Source organism: Convolutriloba macropyga, chromosome 8 (genome assembly GCF_964194025.1).
Source record: "Convolutriloba macropyga chromosome 8, txConMacr16.3, whole genome shotgun sequence".
NCBI classification, from domain to species: Eukaryota; Metazoa; Xenacoelomorpha; order Acoela; family Convolutidae; genus Convolutriloba; species Convolutriloba macropyga.
The window spans coordinates 10024641-10037588 of record NC_134475.1 but is presented as its reverse complement, the minus strand read 5'-3'; positions in this window follow the sequence as shown (position 1 = coordinate 10037588).

The following is a 12948-nucleotide window of genomic DNA, read 5'->3' as shown; positions in this document are numbered from 1 at the left end:
TTGAAACAGGAAGTCAAAGGCGTGAAAACAAAATGTTTAGGTCAAATTACTGAAGAGAAGAGAGTGGCTTTCTGTTCATGATGTTTTTAAGAGAGAGCGAGAAAAGTAGATGTGGAACATTTTTCTTTAAGCGAGCAATTTTTTTTGATCATATGCGGCATTTTCAAAGGAGTTTTTAGTTTAAACCCCACTTTTTTGGTTAAAGATGTTTAATTGTTACCCAAACTAGTAATAGTGCGATTGAAAGCTTTATTGTGCTTCAAAATGCAATAAAAATGATTTTTTAGAGTCAATTTTGGACTACTTTTTAAATCATTTTGCCATGTCATAAGCTTTATTTTAGCAGTTTTGTTTTTTTAAAGTTATTATTTCGTTTCAGTTATTATTAAGTTTTGCCAATTATTTGAAAAAGCATTTGAATTATGATAAAACAATCAAATACAGTTAAATTTTGAATTTTTTTGTTCTTTTGCTGGAGGGTTCTGGTCAGATTGAGTGTATTTTCACCTTTGTTGCATTGGGTCCAGGTACTTCGTACGCGATGTTTCGACAATCAATTTATCTGAGGAGCCCGAGATTCTTATCACGAAGAATATCTGGGTCAACGTTCACATAAGAAACAGTAATCAGTACACAGAGAACAAATTGTTAATTGGTTGCAAGTTTTTTTGTCTACAATTATGAAACAATCTTGTGATGTCGAAGACCGGCAGATTTCTCGGAGGGTGTTCTGTCACCGGTACCCTCAAGGGATGGCCAAAACGAGATCTGAAGAACAAACTTCTTAAATAGCAAATGCTTTTGTGTGAGTTTATTACAACAATTAGGCTAAATAAAATGAAAATGCTGCAGAGGAGAAGGATTTGTCACTTATTAATTAATTTAAGAATTTGAACGTTTTCGAACTTTGCGTTCATCTTCAGGTTTACTTATATTTGATTCGCAATAGAATAAATGATTTCTGAAGTATATATTTTTGTCATTGTCTATATCCACCGAAATCTAAGAAAGCATTTAAAATTACGAGTTTATGGCGCCTAAGTGTGCTAAGCGTCCTAGAGCCTCGAATGCAGATGATGGAGCTCCTTAGGAGAGAGATGCTGATCTTTGTCCTTAGAGATGACATTATGTCAGCGTAGCTGTCCTCTTTTTCCCACAGATAGCTTCGATGTCAGTTGTTTCAGCGTTTTTGAAGCTGAAGGGCCAGCTTCATCACTGCACGCAAAGACAAGCCGACAAAACGTTGCCTTCTCAAAGCTATTATTCTTTGTTCATATTTGTTTTTTTTAGAAGATCTTTGGAATAGAAGATCTTGAAGTAGAAACATATCTTTCCAATAATTGTCTCTCTGTTTTCGGTTCACTAATTGAGAATTGATATCGAACCGACAGGTAGTTGGTTTTGATAGTTGGTATGAGAAAAAATTTCGAAATTTGCCTTTATCGTCAATCTTGTGATTTCGTCTAGCGAGGGATAATTTGACGATGGAGCAGAGGCCTCCTAAGTCAAGTAAAATTGAAGTTGTCTCGTTTTCTAATGCTGGGCAACATCATCCTGTATTGAAATCGATAATCAAATGATAAAATTGTTTGAAAAGCTGTGGTCCAAATTTTTGCGTTGTGTATTTGGAGTTTTTGAAGTCTTATGTATCGTGTTTCACTGTCTTTTCGTTTTGTCATTTGATGTTTTTTTTTCTGGCTTGTTTTTGAAAATTGATTTGATTTCCAATGTCTGTGAAAACTGGTCGGCAGCTCACTCAAAACTTTGTGGTTCACTTCTCAGGGTTGTCCTCAATTCCTGGTTTGTGTGTTCGCTCTGCGTCAAGCAAACTATCGTACTGTTCGCTGTACAGAGTTTACGGTGCTTGTTTGCTGGTTGTATTCTGTGCAAATTTGACGATGATGACCAATTCTAAGTTGATTACTGTGCTCAAAGCGCTTTGAGATACATCGATATCTCAGTGCTTTTTTGCAATTCCCGGTCGAGCGTATATGCTACGAAGACGCTACACATTCCATTAGTCCACGTGAAAGACCTTGCGTCAAACTTGATGAGAAAAACCCTCTTCAATACGTGGCCGATTGTCGAGAAATCTACCAGGCCTTGAAACGACCTTGAATTGCTTTATCTTGAAATGGTTGTCAATAACGGCTTCAAACTTCAGACTTTGCTGGAAAAAAAACGAAAATAACAAGCAGGGGAAAGCGAAGAGAAAGAGAAGAGATGATCAAGAAGCTGATTCCGAATAGATGGAGTTCATTTTTGTGTCGTAGCAATCACAGGAGACTTGAGTTTGTTGTCCAGGCTCTTGTTTAGCATTAATACAAATTTCTTCCTATCTACTTTATGAAGAGACTGGATTTGATTGTCCTAGTTAAATTCAGTCTACTAGCACTATCGAAATGATGTGAAGAAAGAAAATCCGTGTCTCATGAATAGAAGAGCTGCTTGAACAATGTGTACTGCTAGAAAAGTTGAAGATTCGCATCTTGGAGCTTCTTAACGATAATGTGAAAGTTGAAATAAAGGACACATTCCATGAAAAATGACTAGGCTTCCTAGGCAGTTTCAACGTAATTGCCTGAAGTTTAGTCAGGCTCGAATGCTGAATGAAATTTACTAAAGCTGTAACCGTCGCTGACTACAATAGTAGTATAAAAAAGTGACTAGAACCTCACCGGGGGGGGGGGGGGGGGGACGGACACTTTTGGAAGCCTTATTTTCTCGGCCCAACAACACCGGGGTGGGACAATTTGAAATTTCTGCGGGGTGGTCATCTACAACGGGGTGGGACAATTTGAAATTTCAAATTGTCCCACCCCGTTGTAGATGGCCACCCCGCAGAAATTTCAAATTGTCCCACCCCGGTGTTGTTGGGCCGAGAAAATCAGGCTTCCAAAAGTGTCCGTCCCCCCCGCGTTGAGGTTATAGTCACTTCCCCCCCCCCGTTGTACCTCTGGCCAGCTCCAATTTTTTTTTTCAAAAAAAATCTGCTAATTCATCTTTCGGTTGATTGTGACATTGTTCAATTTGTTTACAAGCTTGACCCAGTTTTTGTTACGACTGATTGTTTGCTGCGGTGTGTGTTTGTTTGATTAGAACAGTGATATAAACTTTGCACTGTTTTTGCCAGCATTATCGTTAAATGTTTTGTGAACAATAAAAAGTGTTCAGAGTCGAATTTTTCAATTTTTAAATTTCCTACTAAAGGGTGTCGACACTTGTAAAATTTTTTGAAAAATGGGGCCCAAAAATTTTTTTGCGTTTTTTTGTCTCTAATAGCCGTCAAATGTTGTGAAACATGTTTTGTGAATGATAAAAAGTGTTCAAAGTCGATTTTTTCAATTTTGAAATTTTTCCCCTAAGGGGTGTCAACACTTGTAAAATTTTTTGAAAAATGGGGCCCAAAAATTTTTTTGCGTTTTTTTGTCTCTAATAGCCGTCAAATGTTGTGAAACATGTTTTGTGAATGATAAAAAGTGTTCAAAGTCGATTTTTTCAATTTTGAAATTTTTGCCCTAAGGTGTGTCGACACTTGTAAAATTTTTGAAAAATGGGGTCCAAAAATTTTTTCTCAATTTTTTGTCTCTAATAGACGTTAAATGTTGTGAAACATGTTTTGTGAATGATAAAAAGTGTTCAACGTCGATTTTTTTTTTTCAATTTGAAATTTTTCCCCTAAGGGGTGTGGACACTTGTAAAACTTGGGTCCAAAATTGTTTTCTCAATTGTTTTCTCTCCAATACATATCCCCATCATAAAATTGTCTTTTTAGCAAGAGATAGTTTCAATCTACCAACCTCTGGTTATGGGCCCAGCGCGCTACCACTGCGCTATCTTGCTTTGCACACATACATACTCACACACCTACACACACTCACAAAACACCTATACAGGCATAGGTACTTATGTAACATAAACATTCATTAATTCAGTCATTCATTCGTATGTACATATATAAATACATATATACAAACTTACATAATTTCATACAAACATTCATACATACTTACATAAATACAATCATACATACATACATACACATACATACATACACACATACATACATTACATACTCAATGATAAAAAACCCAGTTGTACAAGAAAAACAAGTTTTCACCTAAGTATGTACGCAATTATGGTCATAATCACTTATGTCCGTAAATGCATACAAATTGGTGAAAACAACAGTAAAACAACTAACCTGTTAGTAGATGTATGAAATCAATACTGATATATTAATTGGAGAGTCATCGGATCATGCCCAAACACGTTCAGGGTCACAAAACTTTCCAAAATAAACTGACCAATCACAGTACTTGATTTATTATTCAAGTTGACAACCAATCAGAATTGAAAGATCTATAAACAAATCTCTAAACGCTCACGTTCAGTAAACAGTAAATAATGAACACAATAGGAACAAAAGACATCAAGCTCATTCATGAGAAAGTTTTATCACTGAGAGGTGACATAAATTATACACACATATCTTATCGACAATTATATTTCGTAGCTGCTTGTTCTTTGTTAGATCCAGAAGTTGACGGAGAAATAGCACTTAAATTTAGACCCTATGGTGGTTTCATTGGAATTGATAATTCAAGACTAGATCCTTTATTGAAACGGAGCAAAGTGCTACGACTTCATGCTGCATTGCATGACGCCGCTGGATTTATAAAAGATTGCCGAAACAAAGGCCCTGGATATGATTACTCTTTCCGTTACTCACCAGTAAACAATTGTCTTTTTGGACACCTGACAGGAATATTATTCATTCTATCAGTGAAAATTTTTCATTCACAATTGTTTCGTGAATTGGAATGCTAGAAAATTTTGGCAGCAAAACCACAAATATAATTGTCCTCGATCTCGAAGGTTTCAAACTCAAGTCACTTGGATTCATTATAAAAGAACTCAGTTTGTGTTCGAGATACAACGATACAATATTTTTCAAACCGCCGCTTAAATTCGCTGATTTACCCGCACACGATAGACAAACTGTTATTTGGCTGACCAATAACCTACACGGTCTTGATTGGGAAGAAGGTGATATACCTTACTGTGATTTGAAAACAATCTGTCTGAGTTTCAGTTTCTGATTCACTCGGAAAAACTTTTTTGCCAAAGGCATTGAAAAGTGTGAGCTCCTCAGTAAGCTTTTACAAAAAACTGTTTATAATCTGGAGGATCTAAATTGTCCCCGAATCTCAGATAATATCAGAAGAACAAGTTCCCTCCTGTTATCTTCATTCAAACTTTCGTTTAACAAACGATCAATTATCAAATCACTGCGCGGAACGTAAAGCAAGAATATTCTAACAGTGGACACAAAGTGATGTACAGAGAAGACACGGCAACTTTAACAACTTATCTGTCAGACAACTTGAAGATATTCACTTGCTTGACTCCACTTGACGATCAGCCGATTGTAATATTCAACAGAGTTCAGGATCCCTCTCCACCAATACAGAATAATTTTTCAAGTGATCAACAGAACCGAGCTAACTATCTCAACAATAAAACAAACACAGCACAACAACCGCGTTACAACTCGCTTTATAGCGCAGCAGCAAAACGTTATTTTGCAACCATTACTCTTTCTCCCGACGAGCTGGACAGCTTTAGGCCTTTCCTGCCCGTGATAGATAATTTCTATCACTTCCAACTGTACGTAAAAAATAAACAGAGGGCTCGAGAACATCGGAATCAGTTCAATTATGGCTATGAACAAAACAAACCAGAAGCCTATGCAGTCCCCCAAAGAGCAGCGAATCCCACGTTGGAAGCAATGGGCGGACAAAAAAGTTTCTCAATTTAGATTGAAAAAAACACCACCAGAACGTGAGCTATCACTTAATGAGATGCCGAATGAGTTGCGATTATATGTCTTGGAGCACCCCGAAGTTGAAAAAGTCTTCAGTCAACCATCGTTCGAGGAAAATGACTCATCAACCGTTTGTTATAAACTAGAGATAAAAAGTCATATTAAAGGTTTCAATTTGTTTGAGTTCTGGTACATGAAACAGTTGCCCAGAGAATAATTCAAAAATTTAACATTTTGTATCATTCTTGTTTCAATTCACTTTTCAATTATTTTTCTCCAATGAATCAAAGAGACGAGGCTGACGCCGGTATCAGTAATTTAGTCTTTGATGTAAACAACAAGGAGAGGCCCCCATGGCGTTGTTGTTCAAATTCAACAGTGCCAAGGTCCGAAGTAATATTTTTTGTTCAAGTTAGTATCATTGTGTTAATGATAATTCTTTGCTTTTCTATGCTCTTTCTATTATCAGAAAGCTGTGAAGAGAAATCAATCTGGATTGCTCTCGTATCGAGTTTAGTTGGTTACATTTTACCTAATCCCAAACTATGAACAAAATTATTCTTACACATGACAGGGTGTTCATGTCAATTGTAGGACCAAGTGGTTGTGGTAAAACAGAACTCTTGTTTCGAATGTTTAAAGGTTCGACCTTTTATCCACGTTTTGAGAAAATTTATTATTTTTACAAAGAGTTCCAACCACTTTTCAAAGATATGCAACAAGTTATACCAGGGATTGAGTTTCTAAAATACTCAGGCTTTGATATAACAAAAAATCTATCGCATTGTCTGCTTATCTATGATGATTCATGTGAAGAAATCTTCAACGATAAAGAATTTGTAAAAATAGCTACCTCAGGACGTCATCGCAAATTACATGTTATATACATCAAGCATAATTTGTTCCATCAAAGCAAATGGTCCAGAACCATTGATCTGAATACAACACACATAATATTATTCAAGTCGCTTCGTGACATTCAACAAATTGAATATCTTGGAAAACAGTTGAATTGTCTCCAACTGATAAAAGAAGCATACAAACTAGCAACTGCGGAGCCCTTTGGACATTTTATTATTGATCTCGATCCCAAAACCAGTCAGGGTTTACGATTTGCCTCACATATTATTGGACCTAATCCTTCAATTTTTTACATTCCTTCGGAGGAAGCCGTTGTTACACCAATTACGAATGAAAAAGAAACATTTGCTTATGCTCAAGCAATGGGCAAATAGCACAAACAAGAACTCCAACATTGAATCCGAGTTACTTAAAGACGGCGACTTCATTTGGTTTCTGAGTGACTGTGTGATGAACGTACTCTCTGGAGTTGTTCCAGTCAATAAAAAAGAACTAAAAAAATTTGAAAAAACACTGCGTCAACTTTCAAACAGGAAAGTAGGGAAAACTGAACGGTTAAAAATAATTCAATCTCCCTCGGGCAACAATCTCATTCAACTCATAGCATTACCCTGCATTGAATATATAGAACAAAATGCATACTGAAGAGTTTGTGTTAATACCTAAACAGATGTATACAAGAGAACAACCTCATGTCTCTCAATTACTCAGCAACAAAATTATTCACAATCCAGCCAAGCAGATATCGCTTCTCCAGAGAAACAAGTCACCATCAGCTCCTTCTGCCTCGCAACAGGATACAGAACAACAAACTGACGCTTCAGTGGATGATAGAAGTACAATAAACGAGTCTATGGCGAAATCATTTACGACAGACAACACATCGACTATCAAAAAAGGAGTGCTGAATGATATTAGAATCTTGAAGGGGATAAAGTTTGAAAGAGCGAATACAATACTGGACATAATAGAGGAATCAGATTCTGTGTCCTTGGACTCATCAAAGAGATTGCTTATTAATGGTACAAATACAGAAGTTCTTGCTGCTACATTTCTTTACAATTTACAGCAAACCACTTGCAAACTATCTTTCGAACAATTCAGCGTATTAACGCATCTCGATATTGGGTCGCATTTGACTTGTAACACATACGCCAAAAAGTTTCTAAATTTATCATCTGAAGAGAGACTGCAGTTTTTGGAATATGAGTCGGACAAAGAATTTGCTTCAAAATCCCAGCGAAAGAAAACAAAAGCTTCTGACAGAGACCAGAGAAACTTTGAAGAGGCAGAAAAAGAAATCAAACCAACCAGCCCCTGGGAGAATTACTTCCTATCAAGTTAAACAGTTAGACAAATTGTACACTAAAGGCAGTGCTGCATTTGGTAGCATTGCTAACTTGAAGGAGGCTAGCGGTTTCACCAGAGGCAAAATTGTTCGCTATCTTCAGTCGAAAGCCCCGTACACAAAATACAGACAATTCAGGAAAAGTTTTCCCCGACTGAAAGCTGTTGCATATAGAATAAATGAAATCTGGTCTGTCGATGTTGCGTATATGGATAAAGTTGCACAACACAACAACGGTGTAAAATATTTGTTAGTGGCTGTGGATGTTTTATCACGTTACTTACGAGTTCAACCAATGAAAGCTTTATATGCAAAAGATGCCGTTGAAGCGTTCAAAAAAATGATCAAGAAGAAACAACCAGAAAAAGTATGGACAGACAAGGGATCAGAGTTCAAAGGAGATTTCAAAAAATTTTGTGAAAAGAAAGGAATTCATTTATATACAACAGAAAGCGAAACCAAGTCGGCATTTGCAGAGAGGAACATTCGATCGCTTAAAAACATCATTTACAAATATTTGGAAGAAAAGTGGACTTGGACATATATTGAAGATTTACCCCAGTTTGTAAATACTATAAACAGTCGTGTTAACCGGGTAACCCATTTAGCACCTAATAAAGTTTTCAACAAACATGAACCAATTTTAATATCATTAGCAATCAACACAACAAAGTACAAACCAAAATACGAAAAAGGAGACCTTGTTAGAATTGCAAAGCACGACGAAAAATTCAGAAAAGGTTATAAACAAAATTATACAGACGAGGTTTTTACGATATTCAAAATTGCTACCGTGTGTCCACCAACGTACAATCTTATAGATGCAAACAACGTTATAATTGAAGGTAAATTTTATGAACCGGAATTAGTCCAAGTAAACGTGTTAGTTACTGCCGACGAATAAAATGAATCCCGCCAAAGAATTCACAATCGATCTAATATCCAACGCATCAATGGAAGTTTTTGGGGAAAACACAATGGCAAAATTCCGTAACCAGTTATCTCAACCACTTATTTTGGATGGAGAATGGCAAGTAGCTTTATCTTCAATATCCTTCCCATCAAACATCAACAACGTCAATTCAAACGGGTTAGTCGTTTATAAAAACTCGGGAGTGGAACTCGACGCCTCAAATAATCGCAGTGGACACCTCAGAAAAATTCGCAAAGGCATTTACAGTAGCTTGGATCAACTAATGGATGAACTCAGGCGAATTGCTCAGTTTAAACAATTTGATTTTACTTTTGACAAAATTATTCATAAACTGGTTTTACAATTCGGAGCGAATGAGGGTTTTTCATTTGAAAACGAAGAAGTTCCAAGTATTCTCGGCTTCAAGGGTATAAAAGACAACTCGCATGATGGATACATTCATATTGGATACAAATCACACAAAACTCTCAATAGACACCAAAGTGATTTTCCAGTAGATATAACCTGTGGCTCACAATTAATATTTGTCTACATAGACGTTATAGAATATCAAATTATTGGAGACGTGAGAGCTCCTGTAATTAAAATCATTGAGACCGAAAGGCGTTTAAGAAACGGCAGCATAAACACTGTTACACCCATTCATCACAGGACATTTACAATTCTGGATTACAAGCCCATACTTTCTAACAATATTCAGAACATTAAAGTGGAGTTGAGGAACGAAGCCGGAAAACTTTTTCCATTTAATGGTACAGGAAAAGTGATAGTAGGCCTAAAGTTTCAAAAAACCAAGTGAAATGGAAGTTTACTACAGCAACCAAGCATCACAGTCAATGCCACATTTCTCCGGTCATTATCGTCAAAGAGGAAGTGGCTTTGGAGCCCTCGCAGCAGGTATTGGAAGAGTTGCTTTACCATTGGCAAGACGAACTATATGGCCCGCTGCCAAAAGAATTGGCCGAGAGCTTTTAGTGCAGGGTGCACCTGAGTTGGTTGAGGTAGCAACTAAACGAAAGTCGGCAAAGCAGGCGTTGAAAAGCACGGTTGCAAAAGCAGCCCGAAAACAATTTGGTGGTTCTCTCCATTCACGCATAACACGAGGCCGGCAAGTTATTAAACGTCGAAGACAAGAATATGCAAAACCTCGAACCTACAAAAAACGTTCCACTAAAAAAATCATTTCTCGAAAACCACAGCCAAGAAGAAGTCGACTGGATTTTTTCTCTCGAGTCAAAAATGCGAACTAATATTGTAATACCTTCCGAAGCCACTCACAGTTCCTTGGATTTATTTGAAAAACCACCTTTGCTAGTCACCCTTGATCAATCATTTGAGCAAAAAACTGGACCACTTTATTCTCCTCTGGATCATCGCTCGAATTCGAAGTTGTAGGCGATCGCAACAATTTCATAGATTTGCAGAAAATTTATTTGGAAGTAAAATGTCGAATACAAAATGCTGATGGAACTGATTTGCGATATACCGCCGGCGATGCAACCGCAACCGATGCTGCATATTTTGTCAACAATGTTCTTCATTCACTGTTTGCCGACTGTACTGTTTCTGCAAATGGAATAAAAATTTCCTCAGCTAATGGACACTATGCTCATAAAAGTTTTATTGAAACAGAATTTTCACATGGAACCGATGCAAAGGAAACTTGGTTAAAGTGTCAAGGTTACGAGTATGAGCCGAACCCCGCTGGTATAGCTGCAGCTTCAAGGGATGCAAGACAGGTAGCTGTGAGAGAATCGGAACAAATTACTTTATATGGAAAGCTCGCTGTTGATTTCTTTTCCTGTGAAAAACATTTAGTAAATGGTGTTACCTTAAGACTTTCTTTCCGAAGGTCGCAAGATGATTTTGTTACCATTAGTGAGACAGCGGCGAAAAATTACAAAGTTAAAATCGATGAAGCAAACTTATTTGTTAGAAAGATGACAGTGTCAGACAACGTTGTTGGAGCCATTGAAAAAACACTCCTAAAAACTCCGGCAATGTATCGCTACAATGAAGTAATAACAAAAACATTCCTCGCAACAGCAGGTCAACGCAGTTGGAAACATGAAGATATTTTCACAAAAGAACCAATAAGGCGGCTGATTGTTGCATTGTGCAGGAGCAATGCATTCATTGGAACTAACAATATCAATCCCTACCACTATCAAAAGTTTGATTTGAGTGAAATTACGGTCTATCGAAACGGGTTCGCAACAGCTGGCACCCCAATGTTAACAAATGATAACAAGCGCCTGTATTACATTTCAATGAGTGCATTAGCTTATGTTGAAAACGGTCATGGAATACCACTAAGTGATTTTGCGCATCACTTTATAATGGTCTTTGACTTAACTAGCACGCAAGAGGCGACGCACGATTTTATTCATCCCGAACTAACAAACTCATCATTATCGGTTGAACTGAAATTTGATACTGGTTTGCCAAACAACATTGAAATTTTTTTCCTGGGAGAAAAATCGTCTACTGTGTACATTGACTCTGCAAGAAACGTATCCAAAAATGTTCTACCTATGAATGCTTACTAATGGATGAAGACCAAATTTATTTTCATGTTCAAAAGTGCAAACATCTCAAATTTAAATTTCGAGGTGTTTATGCGGCTGACAATTATCCCTTAAATTTACCAGTTAACAGTTTTATAATTGTGAATGCATCGCGAGCTGATTCTATTGGTTCACATTGGGTGATGCTTGCGAAACGCTACGCACACCCCGTACTATACTTTGCAGATCCGTTAGCACTTCCTCTGACTGCCTATAAAGACATTTTCTCCCGCTTACAGCAATGTACTGATTTACATATGACGATGGATATTATGGAGCACAGAAGAGATATTCAGTCTCCCCTGCAATCAGCAGACTCGCAACTGTGTGGTTTATTTTGCATCTATATTGCTCATTATTTCTATAGCAGTAGGTTTCCATTTGTACCTGATGTAAATGAATTGCAATTGTTGGCATTTTTAAAACATATGGAGTGAAATTGAATTAATTGTTCTATCACAGCACTATTTTAGACAGTAGAATTTTTACAGAACTGAAAGTTTATTAAATAGTCTGAAGTCTCATGTACAAAACTTCCCTGCCCACTTAAAATTATATCCATAATCTGATAGAGAGAAGAAGAATGTTCACCAAGCATTAGTTGACAAAAACGTTTTACAGTCACATCAGGGATAGTAGAAGCAGGTATGGTAGTAGTAATGGTTGAGAGTCTTTTCACAGGATTAGGCAGAGGAAGTTGTTTTTTAGTTTTCTTGGTTGAAACATGATTAAATTTTGACAAGTACTCCACAGCAACATGTAAGCGAGAAATAATAGCACCATGAGTAACAAAATTTTTCTCCGTAGGCAAAATAAGGATTTTAAAACAAGTCACAAGGCAAGGTATCGTCGCAGGATCATACGAAGAAAAAACAATTTTATCTTCCGAACCTGTATCTTCAAAAATGAGATGCCAATGACTGGAACCAAACGAACAACCATCGATAACAGTCGAAGACGAATGATAACCGAATGCAAAATTTTCTATTCCAGAATCTTGAGGTTTTGGTTCTGTGTCGCAAATAGTGTATTTGAATCGTTTTTGAAATTTTTTGAAGTATTCAGGACTGTTTTCGTACATAGCTTCAACCATAGTAAGAGACAAAACTGAGTGAGTAAATAGTGATATACCTCTATGAATTATTGGGTTTGAGTTGATAACATGGTGTAAACAAAATTTCAAGGTCGTTCGAAGACGAAATTTCTTTACATTGTTATTTTTATTGCTTGTAAACAAATTCTGTCTAGACATTAAGTAAACAAACCGAGACATTAAGTAAACAAACCGAATAAATTTTGTCTAGACTTTAAGAAAACAAATCAGGGTTGTTGAAGTTCTGTACATGAATAAAGGCTGTCGCAATTTCCCGAAGTTTTGCAAATTTTGCTGTGATTGGTTGACGACTCGAAT